The sequence below is a fragment of the Globicephala melas genome, chromosome 9 (genome assembly GCF_963455315.2).
Source record: "Globicephala melas chromosome 9, mGloMel1.2, whole genome shotgun sequence".
Lineage (NCBI taxonomy): Eukaryota > Metazoa > Chordata > Mammalia > Artiodactyla > Delphinidae > Globicephala > Globicephala melas.
The window spans coordinates 38064149-38086201 of record NC_083322.1 but is presented as its reverse complement, the minus strand read 5'-3'; the positions used below and the strand labels follow the sequence as shown (position 1 = coordinate 38086201).

The following is a 22053-nucleotide window of genomic DNA, read 5'->3' as shown; positions in this document are numbered from 1 at the left end:
GCGGAAGCATTTAATGTAGTGCCTAGTAAGCACTCCACAAATGATACCTGCCATGCTAGTTGTCATTATCATTATTAACAGTAAAAGGTTCTTTTGGACCCACCTTACCTGCAAAGAACAGCCAGAGCAGGAAGCTCACCAGTATCATGTTTTATCTAAACTTCTAACCACTTGCGAATCAACAGACCCAAATACTGCCGCTGCCGCCCCTCCCAACCAAGACCAAGGTAGTAAATCCAGCCACAAAAAAACAAAAATAAGAATACTAACTGCTAATGTTTATTGCGTGCCTGCTATCACCACACATTGTACTCTGGGCTCTGCACACATTCTCTCATTCATTCCTTCCCACACCCCTGGAGGTGGCTACTCTTATTATTGCATTTTCTTCTTGAGAAACGAAGACTTAGAAAGGTTAAGAACCTCGTCCACAGTAACAACTGTGTGTGGTTGATTCAGGATAAATGGTTATTGTCAACATTTTCATCAATTTATGGTAATCAAAAAATTATTTTGCTAATGAAAACTAGTTTCTTTTGGGGGCCAGATATGTAATATGCTACATGTTCATAGGGATTTCACTAAAGACTACGAGTAACTCAAAATAAAGCAATGCAACTTTGATGAAGAAGCAATCCTTCTTTAGTCATATCAAAGAAGTATCTTTAGAATATATTGGACATGATGAAGCAAAATCAAACAGACTGCCCTTTCATTTCAAGTGAAAGGTTTTCATGTTAGAGCACGTACAAAGCCAAACAGTAATTAAACACATATTGTAACTGATCGGTTCACTCTTTAATGGGTGTGAATAAGAAGAGGTAGCAATTTAAATGAAGTTAAAGCACAATATCCAATCAGGTAAACCCTTCTAAAAAGTCAGTTTTTCCTTCATGCCTTCTTTTAACTTCTCTTAGCCTCAGGTCCCTGCTATTTAAAATGGGGATTATTTAAATGAAAGTATATATATACATATAAAAGGAAAGTATTATGTACATATAGAGGAATTAAAGTATGTATATACATATAAGAATGACTTTTTTAGCTGTAAAAGGCTGCAAAATGTTAGCATTTGTTTGTTATGAGATACTACTGTATTTTAATATACAAAATATCATCAAAAATTTAAATATAAATATTTAGCTGCCCAAATGTATACAATGCTTGAGATACAGAAGGTGCTTCAAAATGTTAATTAATAGAGGCAGATGCTCTTAGTTCCTTACTAACGGCACGAACGCATCTAGCATTCAGAAATGAGGTGAACAGTGACCTCATATGTTTGTTATTATGATAATGAACTCTACCTAGAGCCTCTGTAGTTTAAGGAAACACAGGAGAGAGAAGCTTACAAAGACACACAGTATATACAACGGTTCTGAATCTGGAATTCAAACTCGTGTTACTGTTTTTGTAGCTTTTATCTTCTGTAAGCACACTGGCAAATGTACAACTACAACCATGAAAAGTGACATTAAAAATAATACCTTGCAATAATTAGGTGAAGGATTATTGACATGCTCAAATATTATGGTGTTTATGTCTTGAGTATGAGATGGAGAAACCTATTCATTAGCATGAGATAGATAAAAGTGCCATCACTAATAATGTATAATGTATTCATCATTCCATTGTTATTAAATATCTACTATGTGCCAGGTACTTAAATTAAGTGCTGGATAAAAGAGTGGCCCCTTTGAGGAGTTCTCAATGAGTTAGGAACACACACGATCAACCAGCACTTAGGAAAGAGTATGATATCTGCTGGGAATGCGTAAGTTCTGAAGGCCATAGGAACCCATGAGAGGGATTTTTTGGAAGAGGTCCCTGTGCAAAGTGATGTCAAAGCTGAGCCTTGGATGGTGGGGGAGGGGCGCTGTACTGGGAGAACATGTACGATGGCGAATGTTCAGGGAGCTGGACAGCATGAAGAATTCAGTGACCTGGGCGAGTACGAGTGGGAAGGGGCAGGCAGAAGAGGTGACCAGGGATAGATTATAAAATGCCTGAGGAGCTATGACTCCTCAGGAAACACTTTAAGAATCCTGAATAAAAGTATTTCCCTGTTCGTCAAACATATTCCTTTCTTGCCTGCTATTATTATTAACAATAGCTAGTTGCTTTTTTAAAAACTTCAAAATTTAATCAAAAAGAAAGAGTGTAAGACCTAAAAGAAGCCATTCTAAATCCTTTTCTAATCAACAATAAAGAGATCTTTAAAACTGCACCTCGGGCTTCCCTGGTGGTGCAGTGGTTGAGAGTCCGCCTGCTGATGCAGGGGACACGGGTTTGTGCCCCGGTCCGGGAAGATCCCACATGCCGCGGAGCGGCTGGGCCCGTGAGCCATGGCCGCTGAGCCTGCGCCTCCGGAGCCTGTGCTCTGCAACGGGAGAGGCCACAAAAAACTACATCTCTCCACTTTTGGCAATGTACATTATGATTTGCGAGCTTGGAAAATGGTACTGATTTCACCTTCTCTTAGAAAGAATGGACAGATAGCAGAAAGGAGCCTTTTCCTTTGGCCTTATACTAGTGTGCCTTTATAAAGATTTTATACTCTGTCCATGAACACCAGGAACTCATGGAAAAATTAATGTTCCTGAAGCCAAATCATGGACTTTTAGAAACATCTCAACAGTTTCAATTTATTGATAGACAATGATTTCCTAAGTGCAGAACAAGCACCTACATTCTTCCTGCCTAATAAATGGCTCAGGCATCTGGTATAAGAGTTGCTAAATGGAAAGGAGAAACACTCAAGTACAATGGACTCCAAATCTTTGATACATTATCAATTAAGATTGGATTTGCATGCAAGAAACAGAGCCCCCAGCCCCCAAAACAGTGGTTTAAACAAGATACAAGTTGTAATTATGCTGGTGGGTGCTAGTATGACAGCTCTACAGGGTTATCAGGGTTTAATCTCCTTCCATCTTATTTTCTACTACGGTAGGTGTTATTCCCCTCATAGTCACCTCATAGTCCAAACTAGCTGCTGAGATGCCAGGCATCACATCTGGAGTTTAAGATGTAAGAGGGAGGAAGAAGGTGAGGAATGGCATGTCTTTTCCCTTTCAAGGCACCCTCTGGGAAGTTGTACACAGTTCTGCTGAAATTTTATTTGCCAAAATTTAGTCATGAGGCTCCAGCTAACTACAAAGAGAGTCCAGGGAGTGCAATTTTTTAGACATGTGGCAAAGTGCCGAACCGAAAAAGTGTGTTTTTCTAAGTAAGGAGGAAGGAAGGAAGGATAGATGGATTTTGGAAGGCAATTTTCAATCTCTGCCATAAGTACACACTCATGAGTTTAAAAATGTGAGCATTTAACCCCAATATATGTTTATTTATAAATTATATACACACTCTATTATACTATTAGTTTATAGAATTTATAAAATCTGGACAAAGAATTTTGTTAAAAACTAAAATTAAAATTTCTTATACTGTCTTTTTAAACCTCAGGGGATTGTAATGTATACATCACTTTAAAGACTACTGCTCTACAAAGTAATCAGTAAAAACACTTAGATTCTACTTCTTCAGATTGTCAAGGAAATAGTCACGGAATCTAGAAAGTCTATATGGATATGAGCTATTCCTCAGTTTATTGAGGAAAAGCCTATCTCCACTGAGAAAAGTGACCACTCAGACAGCTGGGCTAATTCTGAGCATTGGCAAGACTAGAAAAAAGCCTCAGCATCACTGCAAGGATCAGAACGTTAGCATGCAAAAACGCCAGTCCTATAGAACAATGTGGAAAGCAGAAACAATATAAATTACTAGGTGTTAGTACATGAAGACTTTCAGGTTATCTTTGTATATTTCTCTAAATGGGGACTTGTTTCTAAAAATGAAATTATACCAATGCTTTTGGAAAGTACAATGGCAGTATGTATCCAAAAGCCTTACAAATGTTTTTATTTCATGAATAAAATTCTAAAAATTAATCCTAGGGAAAGAATCTGAGATGGGGTGATATATTTATAATGCATTTATAAATAAAGATGTGCATTGAAAACCAATGTATAATACAATATAATAATTAGAAACAGCTTATAAACCCCAAAATAGGCAAAAATAGTTAAGTGAATTATGATATAGCCATACAATCAAACATTCTGCAAGTACTAAAAATTGTACTTTCAAAGACTATTTTATGACATAAAAAATACATGATATAATATTAACTGGGGAAAGAAAGTTATCTTGAAAGAAAATGTAAGCATGTAGATTCTCATAGTTAATAAATATTAAAAAGAAACCTATAGGTTTATAGTGCTAGGCAATGGAGAGACACATGGCTTCTGGGTCGGAGAAAGGGTAGTTTAAAGGACATTTAGAGAGTCAATTTTACTTCACGTGGCAGGAAATGTCTAAATTATAATTTAGATAGTAATTATTCATATTGTAGTAACAGTGTATTATCAAATAATGCATTTGAATCTGAATATGCAGAAGCCATACCTATATTATTTCAAGGTAACTTTCAGAGTATTAAGTAAAAGTTCATCAAAATAAGGTATGCTATTTATTTAAACTGTTATATTACACAACAGCCATTATGCTAAACTTCAGATCAGAGCAAATCTTTTGCAGCTAAGATTCAGCTCCAAGAAAGTAATTGTTTTACTTAGAAAAACTACTAGGACCAAACTATAACAGCATAAATATATCATTAATATAAAAACTTTTCAATAGCTAAACACTACAAGGATTACCTGGTTTAAGTTTCCAAGTGCAAATTCAATCTGAAATGATATTGCCAAAAATCTCTGTGGTCTAAAGGATTTTTGTTTTTTCTAACATCTACAAAGAGAGTGTACAGTTATAGCTTCTACTCACTGATCTGGGCCTTCAGAAACACATCAATACATGCAGTACATAAGAAGCAGCTGTAAGAGATATTTTTGTCAATACAAAGCAAGGTCACTGCATTATAGGAAGACTCAGCACTGTTTATTTCACTTCCAAAAGGGATTGTTCAAGGGCAGATTCTAAAAGAATGATTCTAAAGAACACTGAAACCCCTGGAAGAACAGACAACTTTGGAGAAAACTCAGAATATCTATTGGGATATTTTTGGATTATGTTACAAATAAAAGCAAAGAGTGTATTTTAAAATATATATTTTTTGCATATATCTTCACATAACTAAAAGTCCTTATTTCACAATAGAAAGAAATATAAATACCATAAAGAAAATAATAAATCAGTGGCAATTACAGTGATTCATTCTGGAAAATTTAAGATAACACAAAATAAGGAAAACTTGCAACTAAATGCTGACCAAAACGTCAATTCAATTTAATGAGGTTCTGCCCCACATTAGATACCTCAGTGGTTGCTGAGATACACTGTTAATGCTTCTTTAATACTGTGCTTTCTCTCTACAGAGCATATTACTAATAGGGAATAGGGCCGGTCTAGGGTAAGGCCACTTAGGCATTTACCTCGGGAACCAAATTTAAGGGTCATAAAAAAACCCTTATTAATCAAGATACACGATACTTTAATGAAATATTAAAAAATAAAACTAATGCAAGAAATGCATGATAAAACTATCCAAATTTTAATATAGGTAAGACCTGTCAGAAAGCATGTACCAAACACTACTTATTTCAAATGGAAATGATAAAAAAAAAATTACATGTCAAAAAATGCTTATAGGGGGCTTCCCTGGTGGCGCAGTGGTTGAGAGTCTGCCTGCCGATGCGGGGGGCGCGGGTTTGTGCCCCGGTCCGGGACGATCCCACGTGCCGCGGAGCGGCTGGGCCCGTGAGCCATGGCCGCTGAGCCTGCGCGTCCGGAGCCTGTGCTCCGTAACGGGAGAGGCCACAACAGTGCGAGGCCCGCGTACCGAAAAAAAAAAAAAAAAATGCTTTTAGGGCTTCCCTGGTGGTGCAGTGGTTGAGAGTCCACCTGCCGATGCAGGGGACACGGGTTCGTGCCCCGGTCCAGGAGGATCCCACATGCCACAGAGTGGCTGGGCCCATGAGCCATGGCCGCTGAGCCTGCGCGTCCGGAGCCTGTGCTCAGCAACGGGAGAGGCCACAGCAGTGAGAGGCCCGCGTACCGCAAAAAAAAAAAAAAAAAAAAAAATGCTTTTAGGTACTAACTTCCAGTTATAAAATAAATGTCATAGGGACATAATATATAGCAAGATGACTATCGTTAATAATAGTGTAATTCATATTTGAAAGTTGATAAGACAGTAGACCTTAAAAGTTCTCATCACAAGAAAAACATTGCACCTATGTATGGTGACAAATGTTAGCTAGACTTACTGTGGTGATCATTTTACAATATACACAAATGTAAACATTGTGTATACTGTTGTATATACAAATAGCATACACGATGTAAACATCAAGTCAGTATGTTGTATACTTGAAACATATATGTAATATAATGTTATATGTCAACTATATTGCAATTAAAAGAGAATTTAAAATTACAGGAAAAACGTTCTTAAAATGAAGAGAAGATAAAGCTTTTCCATAGAATGTCTTTAAGACTTTAGGATCTCACATAATTCTCTCTCGAGAACATCAAGATAAAACACCATCCAGAATATTTCAGCTTTGTCCCTCATTAAGAGACAGAAAGGAAACCATGTGTAAGATAAGGCGGGTCTTCAGAAGAAAGCCATTATGGAAAAATAACACATTGGTATTTACAAAGCAAATCTCATTCTTTATGATGGATGGTTACAGAAAGAGAACCTTTTTTTAGAAATCATTATGATACTCCTTTAGAAACATGCATTTAATATTTGGCTAACCTCCTTTTTTTCATTGTCTAGACATTTCAACTTATTTCCCCACACTTTTCACAAGCAATCTTTTTGAAAGCCAACATTCAAGCCACTCTGAGAGGCCTTGAGGAAATAAGATGAAATATACACAAGAAACAAAAGTAAGAACACTGACTAGAAAAAAGAATAGCCCTGATAACCAGCCAGTGCTCCAGGAAATTTTCTCTGGAACACTGAAACAAGATCTAGCTGTAACATAATATGTTATAATAAGGTAAAGAACGTAACTGCAGAGTTGGGACATATCAAATTAAAAACTAGGAAACTCTGATATTTAGTGAACTAAAGACTATTTCGTTTAAACCTGTACTATATTCTTTGAATGAAAATGGTCACTTCCAAATAATTCAGTGATTACATGTAACATTTAAATACTTCATTTATATTAAATGTTGGAAGATTTTTTAAAGTAAATTAATACTATTTTAAAATAAATGAATATATGAATATCACTTCAGAAGATTATACATATCCAAAAAATTGATTAACCTCTGAGTCGCTCTATTCCACTCTAGATTCTCATCTGATAAATTCTCATCTCCTTGATGAGGTAAGATTATTGAAATTGCTAATTCCTAATTCCCACATCAAATTTTCTCAATCAGTATCTCTAGGGTTAGGACACGAGAAACTACACTTTTAAACAGCACCCCTGGCAATGCTTATAAATCCAAGTTTGAGAACCATTGCTGAGGGTAGAGTTTTAATTTGGATTTTTAAAAATAGGCATGATGGAAATAGTTCATGGGCCAAATTCTGAGGTTTAGTACTATAGAAATAGTCAGCTATAAAGCATTTGATAGGATTTAAGATCTCTTCCTCTGATTCAGTCGAACTGAGGTTGACTGATGGTAATTACAATAGCTTGCTTAGGTAATTACAATAGCATAATTGGCCATTATCGCAGGGAAAAAAAACAACCTTAAAAAGTGTGTTCCAATGCTTCACTGTCTCAGTCTTGGAATGTCTAAGTAAAGATTACAGTGTTTTGGTGGGTTTTTTTTTTTTAATGTGTCAGTGTCATACATTATGAAAGCTTATGATTACTAACTTGTTCACTATTTATATATAAAATAATTCTATTTATATTTTTAAATCTTGGTTTCAATTCTGTTAAAAAACAGAAAATGACTGAGACACTCACTGTTAATGTTGCTATTGTTTTCAAATCTAATATTTCAAGATCTTTGGACCCTCAGTCCTCCATTGACATGGCAGCATGGTTGTTTTAGCAGCATGAAGATCCTCTGATACACACTTTGCCAACACTTGAGGGAGGCAGTGGTGGAGGCAGGCGGGCCCACCTTTAGGCAGTCAAGGAGGAAAGCCCCACTGCGAAGAGATGTGTAGGAGAGACGGGACAGCTTGTCTAAAGAGCCTGGTAGTGCATATATGTCCATGCCACTCTCTCACTTCGTCCCAGCTGACCCTTCCCCCTCCCCATGTCCTCAAGTCCATTCTCTACGTCTGCGTCTTTATTCCTGTCCTGCCCCTAGGTTTTTCAGAAACATTTTTTTTTTTAGGTTCTATATGTGAAAAAAAAAAAAAAGAATTAACAAGATATCCTGAATAAACAATGTAAAAAAAAAAAAAGAAGAGGTTGGGCTGAGAATACATCCCCATCCATCAGTGGGAAACAGAAGGAGAACCGAATCGGAAGCAAATCAAGCATCATAGATTATAGACTACTAATGCTAGAACAGATTTAAGGGAATATATAAATAAGGCCCTTCATTTTACCAATGAGAAAGTAAAAGCAGGGAGCAGTTAAGTAAATTGTTAGATCCTTTAAAAGAGAAGATCTTATGGATCACCACAGTAACACTGTTTATTATGGTCTCCATGAAGTCTCTTTAACCCATAATGGAATATGTAAGCTTTCCCTCCATAGTAATTATACTCTATGGGCAATGCTTGATCAATCTTGGGAAAGTTGAAGGTAAAGGGATGAAAGAAAATACTGCAAATGTTCCCTAAATGGATCACTTTTTTTGTAAATCAAGTTACGTTTTAAATCTCCGTGAATATTTCTACCTCAAATAGTCTACTTAAGGAGTCAAATTAGCTTTCAAACCACCTACTCAAATAAAAGACTACTCAAAAAGATCTAGATGTTAGGGCTTCCCTGGTGGTGCAGTGGTTGAGAGTCTGCCTGCCGACGCAGGGGACATGGGTTCGTGCTCCGGTCTGGGAAGATCCCACATGCCGCGGAGCGGCTGGGCCCGTGAGCCATGGTCGCTGAGCCTGTGCGTCCGGAGCCTGTGCTCCGCAACGGGAGAGGCCACAACAGTGAGAGGCCCGTGTACCGCAAAAAAAAAAAAAAAAAGATCTAGATGTTAGAAAAGGAATAGGAGGGATTATAAGTGATCCATGGTGACTTCCCTCAATCAGAATACTTTTTTTCATTTTCTAATTCATAACCAAAAAGCTGAGATTCAGTTTATTTTCATTACTGACCCCTGCAAATGGGCACTTGCCATCTGACATTTAACTCTTATGACAAGATCCCACACAATGTTATAATGGAACTATATATGAAGAAGCCCATGCTTCAGTGAAATGTGGAATCCTAAACTATCAGAGCAACGTCAAGATATCTTAATTTTCTAACAACCATACACAGGAATCATAACTTATTCATGACTGATGGCCCTTAAATGGACATGCATACTGGGACATAACAAGGACATGTGATAGCACATCATGTCTGATTTTTCAAAGAACAGCCAAAGGGAAGTGGCCGTAGAGGTGAGAACCTTTTGTTTGAAAGTTTATTTATGTGTGTCAGAGTGTGTGTGTGTGTGTGTGTGTGTGTGTGTGTGTGTGTGTGTAGTTAGGGAAACAAGAAGAGAGATGAAATAGAAGAGAATGTGAGCAATAGAAGAAAATTGTGTCTGAACATCACTATAATGAATAGTCCTTATTCAGGAGAGTTGAGTCACTTTACAATGAATGTGGATGGATAGATGGAGGCCCAGCCAACCCTACTTCCTGTCATAAAGGCTCTGGAGTGCCAGCCAAGCTTCCCAGTAGACTGGTATTGAGTTTCTTTCTACAAAATTTGGTGCACAGAATAAAACCACCATCACATGTATTACAGTATCAGGGAAATTTTTCCAGCTACCATTTTTCCAAACTTTCTCCAAGCTTACACATCCCTGTCAAGTAATGTCTCTCTTTTTGAAGCCAGTCTTTAAAAATGGAGTCAAAGGGTAAAAGATATCAACATTCAATTCACAGTGCCAGAGAAGAAAAATAACGTAATGATTTTCCAGTTCTTTTTGTATATTTTACTATGTTTTAAATAATCATAATTCAGTTAATATAATCCGTGAATATCACTGCTACTCTAAGATGAATAATATCTTATTTCAGAGATGACTAGGGTTAGCTACACTGTGTTTGTTCAGAAAGTTCAGATTTAATAGCCTGTAGATACAGTTTTTCCATCTACGAACTGCACTTTTTGTACAAATCTGTCAGCTTTACTCAGCAGCTATCTCTACCCAAAGGCATATATATTCTGGATTAAATGTCAGTCCTCCCTTCTCTTCTCCCTGCTTTTCTATGGGTACAGAAATAGTTTATAGAAAGTGAAAAGTTATTTTTGGATCTAGTGATATTAACTTGGATTTTGAATTTTGGAAATTCAGTTTAAGATGCTTTTCAGTGTACACATCTGCTACTGCTCAGTATAAAGCTAATAATAATCAAGCTCTTAAAATAATACGTTATAAAAACTAATATATCTCTAAAAAACACTAATATACAAAAGGAAATTTTCATGGTACCATAACATATTTGCAATAAGAGCCTTTTGCTGGTAATTGGAAGATTCGGCTTCATTGCACTGTTTAATTACCCACAGAACTGTTTATTGCCCTATATATTCCTCCAACAAGAATATAATCCTTTTAATGTGCCCCTCAGAAAACCAGGGAACATGGCATGGTTATAGCACATGCTACTCTTTTCAAATATTAGAGCCAAATTTTAATCTGGCCTTTAGGCTCTGACAATACATTCTAAAATTAGTATATATCTGAACTAAAAGGAGTTATTATTTGAAGCAGAATGACATAGCTATGGGGTTAAGACATAAATAATAATTGCAACATAAACTATGTGTCTAAAATATTAACTTTTAATTAAATATGACTGATACTCAGTTTAGTCTATACAATTATAGTTTTTTAAACTCTTGAAATATTTTGTTCCTAAGTGTGATTAAGTGTTGTGTACTTGTGTATATACATTTGAAGAGATACTGTATTTTCTTTTTGAAGCTTATAAATAAATTTGACAGTTATAAACTACTAATTTTTTGTTTAAAAGGTAACTTTTTCACAGTCATTAAGAAAAAAATAAAATTAGCTTCCTTTAGTACTTTCTAGGCAAAAATCATTAGAGAGTAGTTAATAGTTACTTTGAATATTGTTTAAAAGACTTTAAGACTTAAGTATTTCAAATTATGATTGTGTAGTTCTAGACCTGTGGTTTAAATTTATGCACACATATGAACATTGTGTAATAGCCAAAATGGAAATGTAGCATCTGTTCATCTCATTTATTTAGCACCTACTGTGTGCTGGTCACTGTGCTAGACATGGGGCTACAAATATAAAAAGATGTCTCTTCTCCAAAGGAACCTAGAATCTAGTGGAGAGCCAGATATCTAAACCAACTGTCACAATGTGAGATGCAAAGCTGTAATGGGCTCATTACAATGTGCAGGGGGCACAGAGGGAAAGAGGTGGGTTTAAAGGAGAAGCAGAAATTTGCTGGGTTGGATATACTGGGGAAAGCATTCTCTGTAGGAGGAACAACACTGGGTGCTAAGGCAGGGAGAGGCATTAGAGACCATGGAAAAGATTTGGCTGGATAAGTACAAGTCACTCATTAAAGTATCATACATTGGCAAGACATTGAGGGAGATAATACATTGGAGGATTCTACTCGCCATCTAAAGAAGCTCAGGTTTTATGTTATAGGTGAAGAGAAGCTACTGAAAAAATAACAGAAGAGACATGGTAAGAAGCCTGCATTAGCAGCATGGTGAATGACAGATTTAACAGCATGGTTAAAGGCAAGAAGGCTACTTAGGGGACTACTGTCAAAATGAATTAGGGTAACAGATGTGAAGATGAGAAGGAGACTCAGATATGAGAGGTATTTAGGAGGTGAAAAACAATAGGCTGTTGGGCTAATTAGATGGTAAATGAGGAAGAGGGAGAAGTCACCAGAGACCCCTAGGTTTCTGGCAGGGATCATGAGCGATGAAGATGCTGTTCTCAGAGGCAAAGCAGGAAGAGCAGGCTGGTGGCTGGAGTGGGAGAAGGGGGATACAGCGACATCCGTTCTGAGTGGGTTTGCTATCCCTATGAGACTTACAAGTAACGATATGTAGTAGGCAGTTGGACTGTAGCATACACATTTTGAAGCCCAGGTGGAAGATACAGGCTGGAGATCGTGTTTGTGCCTCATCTACTTTAAGTGCTGTTTTGATTCACTGGCTGCAGATGAGTTTGCTGCGAAGTGTGTATAATGAGAGAAGACGTAGGCCAAGCACAGAACTCTGAGAAACAATCATTCTAGGATAGGCAGACCACAAAGAATAAATATTAGCTAAGTTCATAACATGGAAATAATCCTTAGAAAACTTAAAAATTATACTCATGCACACATTTCTATTCTAAATGCCAACTGTTAATTTAAGTTAGAGGTCTTGTTTTGATTACTTCCTCTATATAAGAAATTATTAAGGCAGATGATCTTAAATACCGAGAATTTTAAAAATTATCCTTTCCAGTGAGAGATACTGGCCTGCACTCAGCTTTGGGTTTTGGCTTATGAAGAGAAGGGCTATGGAAAGGGAACCAAGCTAAATCAATAAGTGTGATGAGCCCTTTCTGTGGCCTTTCTTCTTCCCTTTTCCAGGAGAATTGCATATATTTACACATATTTGTTGCATTTACTATGTACCAGGGAGTGTTTAAGACATTATATGCAGCATGTAACAAAAGATTAAAATCTCTGCCTGGGGGGGCTCAAATTCAAGTGCAGCAGAAGGATAATAAACTAAACAAATCAGTTAAATTATATAGCATGTGAGACTGAGACAGGTGTAGTGGAGAAAACAAAGTAGAGAAGAGGAATAGGGAATTCAGTGCTGGGGAAAGGGTTGAAATCAAGGCTGGCTTCATGGGTGCACAGCCTATGCAGTCACACAGGGCCCTGAGATCAGAAGGGCTCCACGTTGGGTGCGATGCTTCACTCCCACTGTCTAGAACTTCTTAATTTTTAAACAAGTGGCCCCTTAAATGGTACACTTGGTCCTGGTTGTAATTTTCAATATGGTGGATGAGGAAGCCCCTTGTGAGTGTTATCTTTCCTCTGGCTCATCAGATATATTCTCCACCTTTCTCTGAACTCTTCTGTCCCAGGAGGCTGACCACATGGACTGTATCAGGGACCTCCTTTGCCCTCTGGCTGAAGATTTGGTCCCAGTAATAGGGCACCCAAGCAGGAGTTCAAGAAGTCACTGCTTCTCAGGATATCCTGGCTACCCACTTCTCTTGTGCTATAGGTGCTACAACTGCTTCTACTCCTTATCCATCTAAGGCCCATCTACTTACCAGGCCTGGCATATACATACGCCTCCTGGTCTACCTACTCCCTGCCCATACCTTCATTAGACCTTTCTTAAACTTTTCTCATTTGAGTATGCCATGTGTGTCCTGCCAGTACTCATGTTGAAAAACACCTCGTTAAGAAGGTGACACTTGAGTAGATTCTGGTGAGAGGTGAGGGGGAAGCAATGTGGCTATCCGGAGAAGACAATTCTAAGCATTGGAAACAGCCAGGATTCTAAGGGAGGGGTTACCTGGTGAATCAGAAAGGGTCTGCAAACCACAGCCTGCAGACAAATCCAGCTGCTGCCTGTTACGATAAACAAAGTGTAATTGGAACAAAGCCACATCCATTCATGTGTGAACTGTTTATGGCTATCTTCATGTTACAATGTCAGAGTTCAGTAGTTGTGACAGAAACCACATACCCACAAAGGCTGAATTATGTACTATATTTTCCGTTACAGATAGTTTGCTAATCCCTAGATCAGGGGAACAGGAAGGAGGCTGGAGAGTCTGGAGTTTAGTGGGTGAGGGGGAGAGTTGTAGAAGACAATGCCACAGAGGAAATAGGAGGACAGGTGATATGGGGCCTTAAGAGCCTATGGAATGTTTTGAGGCAAGAACTTAAATTTTACCAAGATAACTATGGTTATTGCCTTAAAAGTAGTCTTAAGCAAGGATAAAGGCTGAGAGATGGGGTAGGGGTAGGGGACACCACTGCAATAAGCCAGGAATCAAGTGATGATAGCTTAGTAGCAGCAGAGCTGCTGAGAAGTGGTCAGAGTCCACCACAGTCATGACAGGGCCAAGTTAATTTGCTGATGGATTGAACGTAGAGTGTGAGAAAAAGGAGCTGAGCCACAATTTTCTCTCATGAGGAACTGCAAGTGTGGAGCTGTCGTGAACTGAGGTGGGGAAGTTGGTGGAAGGGGAGAGGGATATAGGGTTAGGGGTGGGAGTCAGAGTGGCTTAGCTCATGAGGTCAGACATTATGAGCTTTCAAGTTTGATTAAACATCCAAGTAGCTATGAGATAGGAGGAAAATGTGTTGTCCTCCTATCTCATAGGAGAGGTAAGGAAGAAACTGTTTCAAGAAGGAAGGTGGCTCTACTAGAGCAGGAGAAGGCTCTACTGCATTGGCCTTTTTACTGCTCAGTGCAGCTGCAGGTCCATGACGATGAGGTTGAAGAAGGGACCACTGAAGTCAACAACTTGGAGGTCACCGATGAGCTTCACAGGAGCAGTTTCTGTGGAGTGCTGTGGGTGAAAAGCCTGATGGGAGCGGGCTTAAGAGAGAATAGGAGGAGAGGAAACACAGACCAGGAGTACAGCCACTCTGAGTTGGGCAGTGACGAAAATGAGAAAAATTGCTAGAGTTAATCTCTGTACTCAGCCTTTTTTTCTTTTTAATGATGGAATAAAAACCAGCACGTTGGTATGCTGTTAGGAAAGATCTTATAGACAGGAAAATATTGGTGATGCAGGAAGAGGGGGAAAGAATTGCTCAAGCTATGTCCCTGTAGGTGAAAGGGGATGAGGTCTAGTAAGTAAGCACCAGCCTTAGCGACCTGCAGGGAGACATCTCAGGGCATGTGACACTGTGCTATTTAGTAAATACTCAGTCAATCAATATTGACTTTCAGTCTTCCTACAGTGAAACCTTCTAATACTTTGTGAACAGTTAGGGCATTAGTACATAACCCAGAGCTTCAAGTTCAATTCACGGTTTTGTCACTGATGAGCTCTGAAACCGCCCCCCCCCCCCCCGCCCAAACAAGACATCCAACCTTTCTCCTTGACTTAGTTTGCTTTTAATTATGAAATACAGTATCTACTGGTCATTGTAGTGCCTGGCAAATTAATAAGTTATCTAAGTAAGCCTAGCCAGGCACCAAATCTCTCTGATTCTTGCTCCTGTAGAACTCCAGATAGAGGAAAAAAAAAAAAAAAAGAAAGGTACTTGTAGACTCCAGTGTCTACCTAGCAATAGCCACGTACAGGTCTTTTCATAGTGTATTATTCCCGCTTGTATATCTTAAATTTCCTCCAAATGAAAGATATTTACTCTCCATGTCTTAACACCCTCTACAATTAAGTTTAATTTCTGAGAAGACTTACCTTTTATATAAACAACATACGTTTATAACCTTCTAGTTGCCATTATTTCCACAAGGTTCTCACATGCTGAGCTTGACTACAGACTCTAAACATACCCTGTTCATCCCTGGAGATACAGCTTAAGTATCACCACCACTGGGAGGCATTCCTGGGTCCCCTTGAGGAGAATATCTCCTTCTCTGTGTGTGTCCCCACCGCACTCTGTTTACACCTGTGCTATGACACTGACCAGGCTGTAATCTGTTGACATTTCTGTCTCCTCTTCCAGTTTATAAGCACCTTATCCTATTCTTCCCTGAGTTGTCAGTGTAGACACAGAGTAGATAGAAGATAAATATTTGCTGAATGAATGAACTTCAATGTATACATTTCCGAATGGAGGCTGATCAAATAACATGGCATGATACGCAAGGAAGGAAATGGAGTAAATGGGTCCTAAGATAGGAGGCTTGTGTAAATGTTCACAAGAAAGGGAGACTCGTGGTACATATACTTACCAGTTCAGAGTGTGTTATGAAAAGACTCTAGTTTTCAAGGACTGCTTTGGTAAAGAGTCAGGAGACATTTTCTTGATTCAATATTAAAAACGGATTTCTGACTTGTTCTACTTCCTCTCTTGGTAACTATGTTAAACAGACTTAGGGGTTTATTTCCTTAAGAAAATACACAAATGCCTTTGACCACCTTTTATTTTAGGAGAATACTGACAGCAATGAACTATTGAAGCCATAGCTCTAATACTCTCAAATAAGAAAGGAGATAAATAAATTGAGTTTATATAATGTGAATTTTCAGCATTGAACTTCCTGGCAGAAGCAAAGTCGACTTATCACTATTAGATTCACTCTTTCCCAGCCTAGTTACTCTCTTTGCCTTGCTGTGAGGTTTCTGTCTTCAAATTCTCCATTAGGCTTTTTAATAGACAATCTGCTTCAGCATTTTCTGAGGGGGAAAAAAAAAGCTTCATTTCCCCCCCAGAATGACAGTTAAACCTTCCATTTAATATGAAATCAAGTGGAGACATCTGTGCTTTGTCAACAAATAAGCAAACAGTTTTATTTTTCTCATTATTATCTATTTATCAGCCTTGGGGTGAGAATTCACTTGCCTTTGTGCCACCTTGAGAATTCAGTCTTAATTCCCCCACGTCCAGGCCTAAGATAGATTCATTACCTTTCTGTTAGTGTTTATCTGCAACTGCCTCAACGCATGCTGTTTATATCCAGTATTGAACCACCCTCCACATTAAGTTTAAATTGGAAACATTTTTTTTCCCAGTGAAGATAATCTATATCCCACTAGTCTCCAGGAAATATAATCATTCAGCAATACATGAAAATGTTTCAGAGCCATGAAGGGCTTTGAAGCCAATGTTTTCCATTTACAGAGGCTTGTGGAGGTAAATACACTGAAGGTCAGAAATGAAATGCCCACACTGATCACTATGAAGTCAGAGGCTCTCATCTACTACTTACTGCTTTCAACTTATTAAAAAAAAAAAAAAAAGAGCTTTTGTTGTCCCCATCTCCCAGGAGGGCAACTTCTGGGAAGGAATTAAGTGTCTAGAAGATACCAGACCACAATGAAAGGGAGAAAACAAAGCTCTGGTTTTGTTTTCCTCTGAACACACCACAGAATTGGTTTTCTGTGTGCATTTTATTTTTGTTCTGTGACATGATTATTTGAAAATCTCTCACAGCACTCCGTACCTCGGAAATCTGCAAAGGTCTGTTGACTACTGTAACAGCTCTGACTAAACACCCATTTCTTAGGACAAGTGTAGAACACTGCATATGGTAATCGCAATCAGTGCCTCACAAGCGTCATGCAGACCCCAGAGGAATTCTGGGCCCAACCAACCATAGCAGCCAGACCGTACGTCAAACCAGATTTCTATGTTACATAAATAGGCCTATTGGGGTGAAGGAAAAAGAGAGAGCAAATATCGCAATGCAGTTATAGCAAGGAAATTAGCGAATTAAGAGCATTTGCTGGTGGATCACTGAGAAGGGGAGCTGTTGGTTGCATCAGAATAGCTCTCTCTGGACAGCTGAGATTCTAAAGTAGTCCACTGCTCAGCCAACCAGATTTTAAATTGTTGGTCTCTGCGAATATCTCTAACAATGTGAGACTCCAGATTAAGTGGTTTCTCCATCTGTGGAATACTAGCACTCCACCAGAGAAACAAGAGACTGCTTAATAGAAATCATGATATCTGGAGGATGGAGATGGTTAAAAAAAATATATATATATAGAAAGAAAGGAAAAAGAAAAAAAGGAAAGTATAGCCATTCCTCTTTATCTACCTCACATCAAGCCCTGCTGAATAAGTACAGCATGAAGCTTTCCATTGATCAGTGATGCCGTTTCCATGACAGAAAAATTTTGAACTCTCCACCTAGATTGAGATATAGAATTAGACCCATCTACACTAGTTATAAGAAATCAAGAATATAATAGAATCCTTCAAAATGATCTCCAAAATTCAACATATTCTCCTGGGAGATCCATATCACCGTAAAGCTGAAGTAGATATGCATCCACGAAGTACCTCTCAAGAGATTTTGGAGTTTTACAAAAGTAACTTTCATATTTAGCAGATGCTTACTCCATGCTGGAACATACTATGTGTAAATGGCTAACCTAATTTACACATATTGTCTGATTCCATCATTACAACCACCTTATGAGGTAAATACAATTATGAATCCAGTTTCACAGATGAGAAGCCTGAGGCTTAAAGGGTTTAAACAACACTTAACCATTAATTGGAAGGCTGAGCTCTTAACCTCTATTCCATGCTACCAGTCACAACCTGTTCATTTCTCTAACTTCTGATCCCTGGTGTCACAAGGACAATTGTCAGGTCTGTCTAGCATACCTCGTGTTGTTTGTGCCAAAGCTAAATACTGCTCCTGGCCAACAGTGGGTCCACACCCCATCTCCCAGCACCTGACACACTCCTGAATTTCTATCTAGACCAAGGTCCTAGAAGCAGAGAATGTTTTGAATTCTGTCTCCAACAAAGCTATTGTTCCTTACTTTCCAAAGAATCAGGAAACTTGACAACTATCTTAACAGCTATTTTAAGACATTTTGAAAGATTTAATTGCAACTCATTTTGTTTGCTCCTAATGCATTTCTAAATTTCATTTCTCCTAAAAGTTGTAAAACAATAATAATAATAACTTTTCAGAGGTTTTACCAGGAAAAGAGACTTTTGGTAAACATACCATTTTTTCTTCCATAATTAATGTGCTTCCAAGTGCTACAAAATGGACAAAATACTTGAAATAGAGTACAGCTGAAAAACTCCGAACTGTTAAACTTGTGGGTTTACAAAAACAATAAATCCTGATCACTCAATCCATGTAAGAAAAAAGATCACAACCATCACAGTAGGCTCATTACTGGCTGCAAAGTGACGGGGTCTGGGGCTGATGCATACTTCACTTGAATAGCTTATCACATTGCCTCAACATCAAGTCCCCTTCAGACTTGCCTCAGTGTCAGGGTTACCCTCATTCTCAAAGTCACCTCTGCTTCAAAATCTGGTATTTATCTTTCACTCTTTTGTATCCTTTTTGACCTCCACACAAGCACTGAATCTTATTATTTTTTCTTTAAGTAGCTTTGTCTGGGAGGGCACAGGTCAGAGGCAGGTTGGTAGGAATGGACTAGTGGAGTCTTCTGGAGGTCTCTACGAATCTGAACTGCTGAATTGAGTTAATGTCCAAGTGTATTTTGGACATATGCCCAGAAGCTAGTAGACAGCAGGGTCTTTTAAAAACAACATAACACAGTTACCACAAACACAAAGCAAAAAATAAGGGCAATGTTTTGCCCTTACTTTTTGCCCAATGTTTTGCCCTTAGGAGAGAAAGGGAGACCATAAAAATGCATTGTACTTCAACATGTATTTGATTTTAAAAACATTTTCCCCATTTCCATTATTAATAAGGATTTTTTTTAAGTTTAATTTTTATCATTCTCTTTTCCTATAACACTGTATGCAATAAAACCATCCTTTGAGCTGGGGAATAGCTCCATGGTAACAGATTCTCAAACACCAGCTCAGGATGGAGCTTTCAGTGTGTGATCACAGTTCAGAAAAGGAGGATAAGGAAATGATGAGTTTCTTTCCTTCCTTGGGATAATATCCTGAGAAAGAAATCTGCAGTCTCAGGAGGTAACTGGGAGGTGGGGAAGGAAAATATGGTCAAGTGACAGATCACGCTTAAAATGTTATTAAACTAGTTATGGAATTTCAAGGTTTGAAATAAATCCTTTATTTTAGTTCCCTAGAGAGATGAAAAAAGCATTTCCTACTCAAGAAAGCAGAAAAGAACTCTCTACCATGATGCCACACTTTCCAGCGCATACAGAAATAGACTAATTCATTCACTCGCTCAAAATTCACATGCCTAGTATTTGCAAGCAAAGCCCCGTGGTAGGTAGTGTGCTAGGGTCCAAGCCTATGGGTTTTTTTTTTTTTTTTTTTTTTCGCGGTACGCGGGCCTTTCACTGTTGTGGCCTCTCCCGTTGCGGAGCACAGGCTCCGGACGCGCAGGCTCAGCGGCCACGGCTCACGGGCATAGCCGCTCCGCGGCGTGTGGGATCCCTCCCGGACCGGGGCACGAACCCATGTCGCCTGCATTGGCAGGGGGACTCTCAACCACCGCGCCACCAGGGAAGCCCCGATTACAACTCTTTGACATTCTGGAAAAGGCAAAACTATGGAGACTATAAAAAAGATCACTGGTTGCTGGGGCAGTGGAGAGCAATGAATAGGTAGAGCACAAAAGATTTTTAGGGCAGTAAAAATACTTTGCATGATATTATAATGATGGATACATGTTCTTATAACATTTGTCCAAACCCATAGAATGTACTGCATCAACAGTGAACCCTGAGTTAAACTAGAGACTCTGGCTGATTATAATGTAGTAATGTAGGTTCATTCTTGGTAAAAAATGTAGCATTCTGGTGAGTGATATTGATAACGGGGGAGGCTTTGCACGTGTGGAGACAGGGAGCATACGGGAGACTTCTGTACCTCCTTAATTTTGTTGTAAACTTAAAACTCCTCTAAAAAAACTGAAGTCTTTAAAATTTGTTTAAAACCTTTAAAAAGTATTATACGCAGAATGATTTGAATGTTCTCATCTCTGACTGTTCTAGAAGCTGGACACCAGAAGTCCACCTGAACATTGCTCACTGGGAAGGATGGTCTCCACTTTGGGATCACTTTGTAACACTGACAAGCAACCTAGTCTTTACACAAACTTAATAACTTGTTTGTCAAGTTCAACCTAGCCTCAGGGATTTGGAATAACCGGGTTGAAAGCAGGGGAATAGTGAATTAGGGGACTGTTCCAAATAAGGGACATTTAAAATCCTCATCATTGTTGCTGGACAGTGATCCTGCTTTAAGAAACTCTGGGAATATTTTATATTTTGAGTTGAGATAGGCCTTAAGTATATGGGTGCTTCTAAAGTGCTTTAGGGTGTTTAATACCATTTGTTCTTCCAATCTTGTTTGCACTATTAATTTCGTTAATGGGTTAGTAATCCTTTCTTTATAGATACCAGGAAAGTAAACTTCAGCCCAGCACTTTTCTAAATTATTACATCCTCTGAACAGATGGGGTACAGATTAATGAGGTTTTCCTCAAAGCTTTGAATTCACAGGAGGCTTAAATGAAGCCACACATCCTCGTTTCCATTTAATGAAAATAACAATCAGGAAATGTAAATCTGTCTTGATCGCAGGGTAACAGAGCTGGATAACTACGTGCCAACATTGAAATCACCTTCAAAGTCTAACCCCTGGCAAAATGAGAGGGCTCTGACCATCCACTGACAGTGCAACTACACAACCGTTTGAAGGGGAACAGAAAGTGACGTATTCTCCTTTCTCACGTGCAGTCAGGCTCACACTATTACATAAGTACTTATAACCTTACTGCATATTAACTAAAGACAGTTTCTGATTGTCAGGGCTTTAATTCGTTTAGTCATAAAACAGCATAAGAACCTCTCCTCCTCCAAAATGCCAAAAATTCCTATTTATATGATTTCACCAAAAAGAAAATGAGTAGATAATATAGTTACACAAAATATTTTCTACCGCATCAGCATAACATGTTTAAACTTTTCAATAATGCATTGGTACTGGGAACCCTCATTACAAGGCACAGTTAATTTCATTTCAATAAAACTTGTGTAAAAAAATGTGAACTTACCAAATCAACAAACATCTATTTTGAAATGATTGCTCATAAAGTAGCACTTAATTACAATAATAAAAAATTCAAATGTAGAAGAAGTGAGTACGTCAGTGAAAGAGAGTTATGACTCCAAAGAGGGAAAACAGATATCCAGCTTCTTTTCTGTGTTACTAAATCACTTGGGGAGAAAATGTTAGTATTTAAACGTAGCATCACTACCCCCGAATGTGATACTCATAAATCCATCAAACTCAAAACA

The 22053-nt window shown here is 38.3% G+C and overlaps 1 protein-coding gene across 1 annotated transcript in view; it reads right to left on the bottom strand.

Annotated features, from left to right (window-relative positions):
• Window positions 1-22053, bottom strand: part of IMMP2L (inner mitochondrial membrane peptidase subunit 2) — a 909720-nt gene that overhangs the window by 46470 nt on the left and 841197 nt on the right. The window lies entirely within an intron of this gene.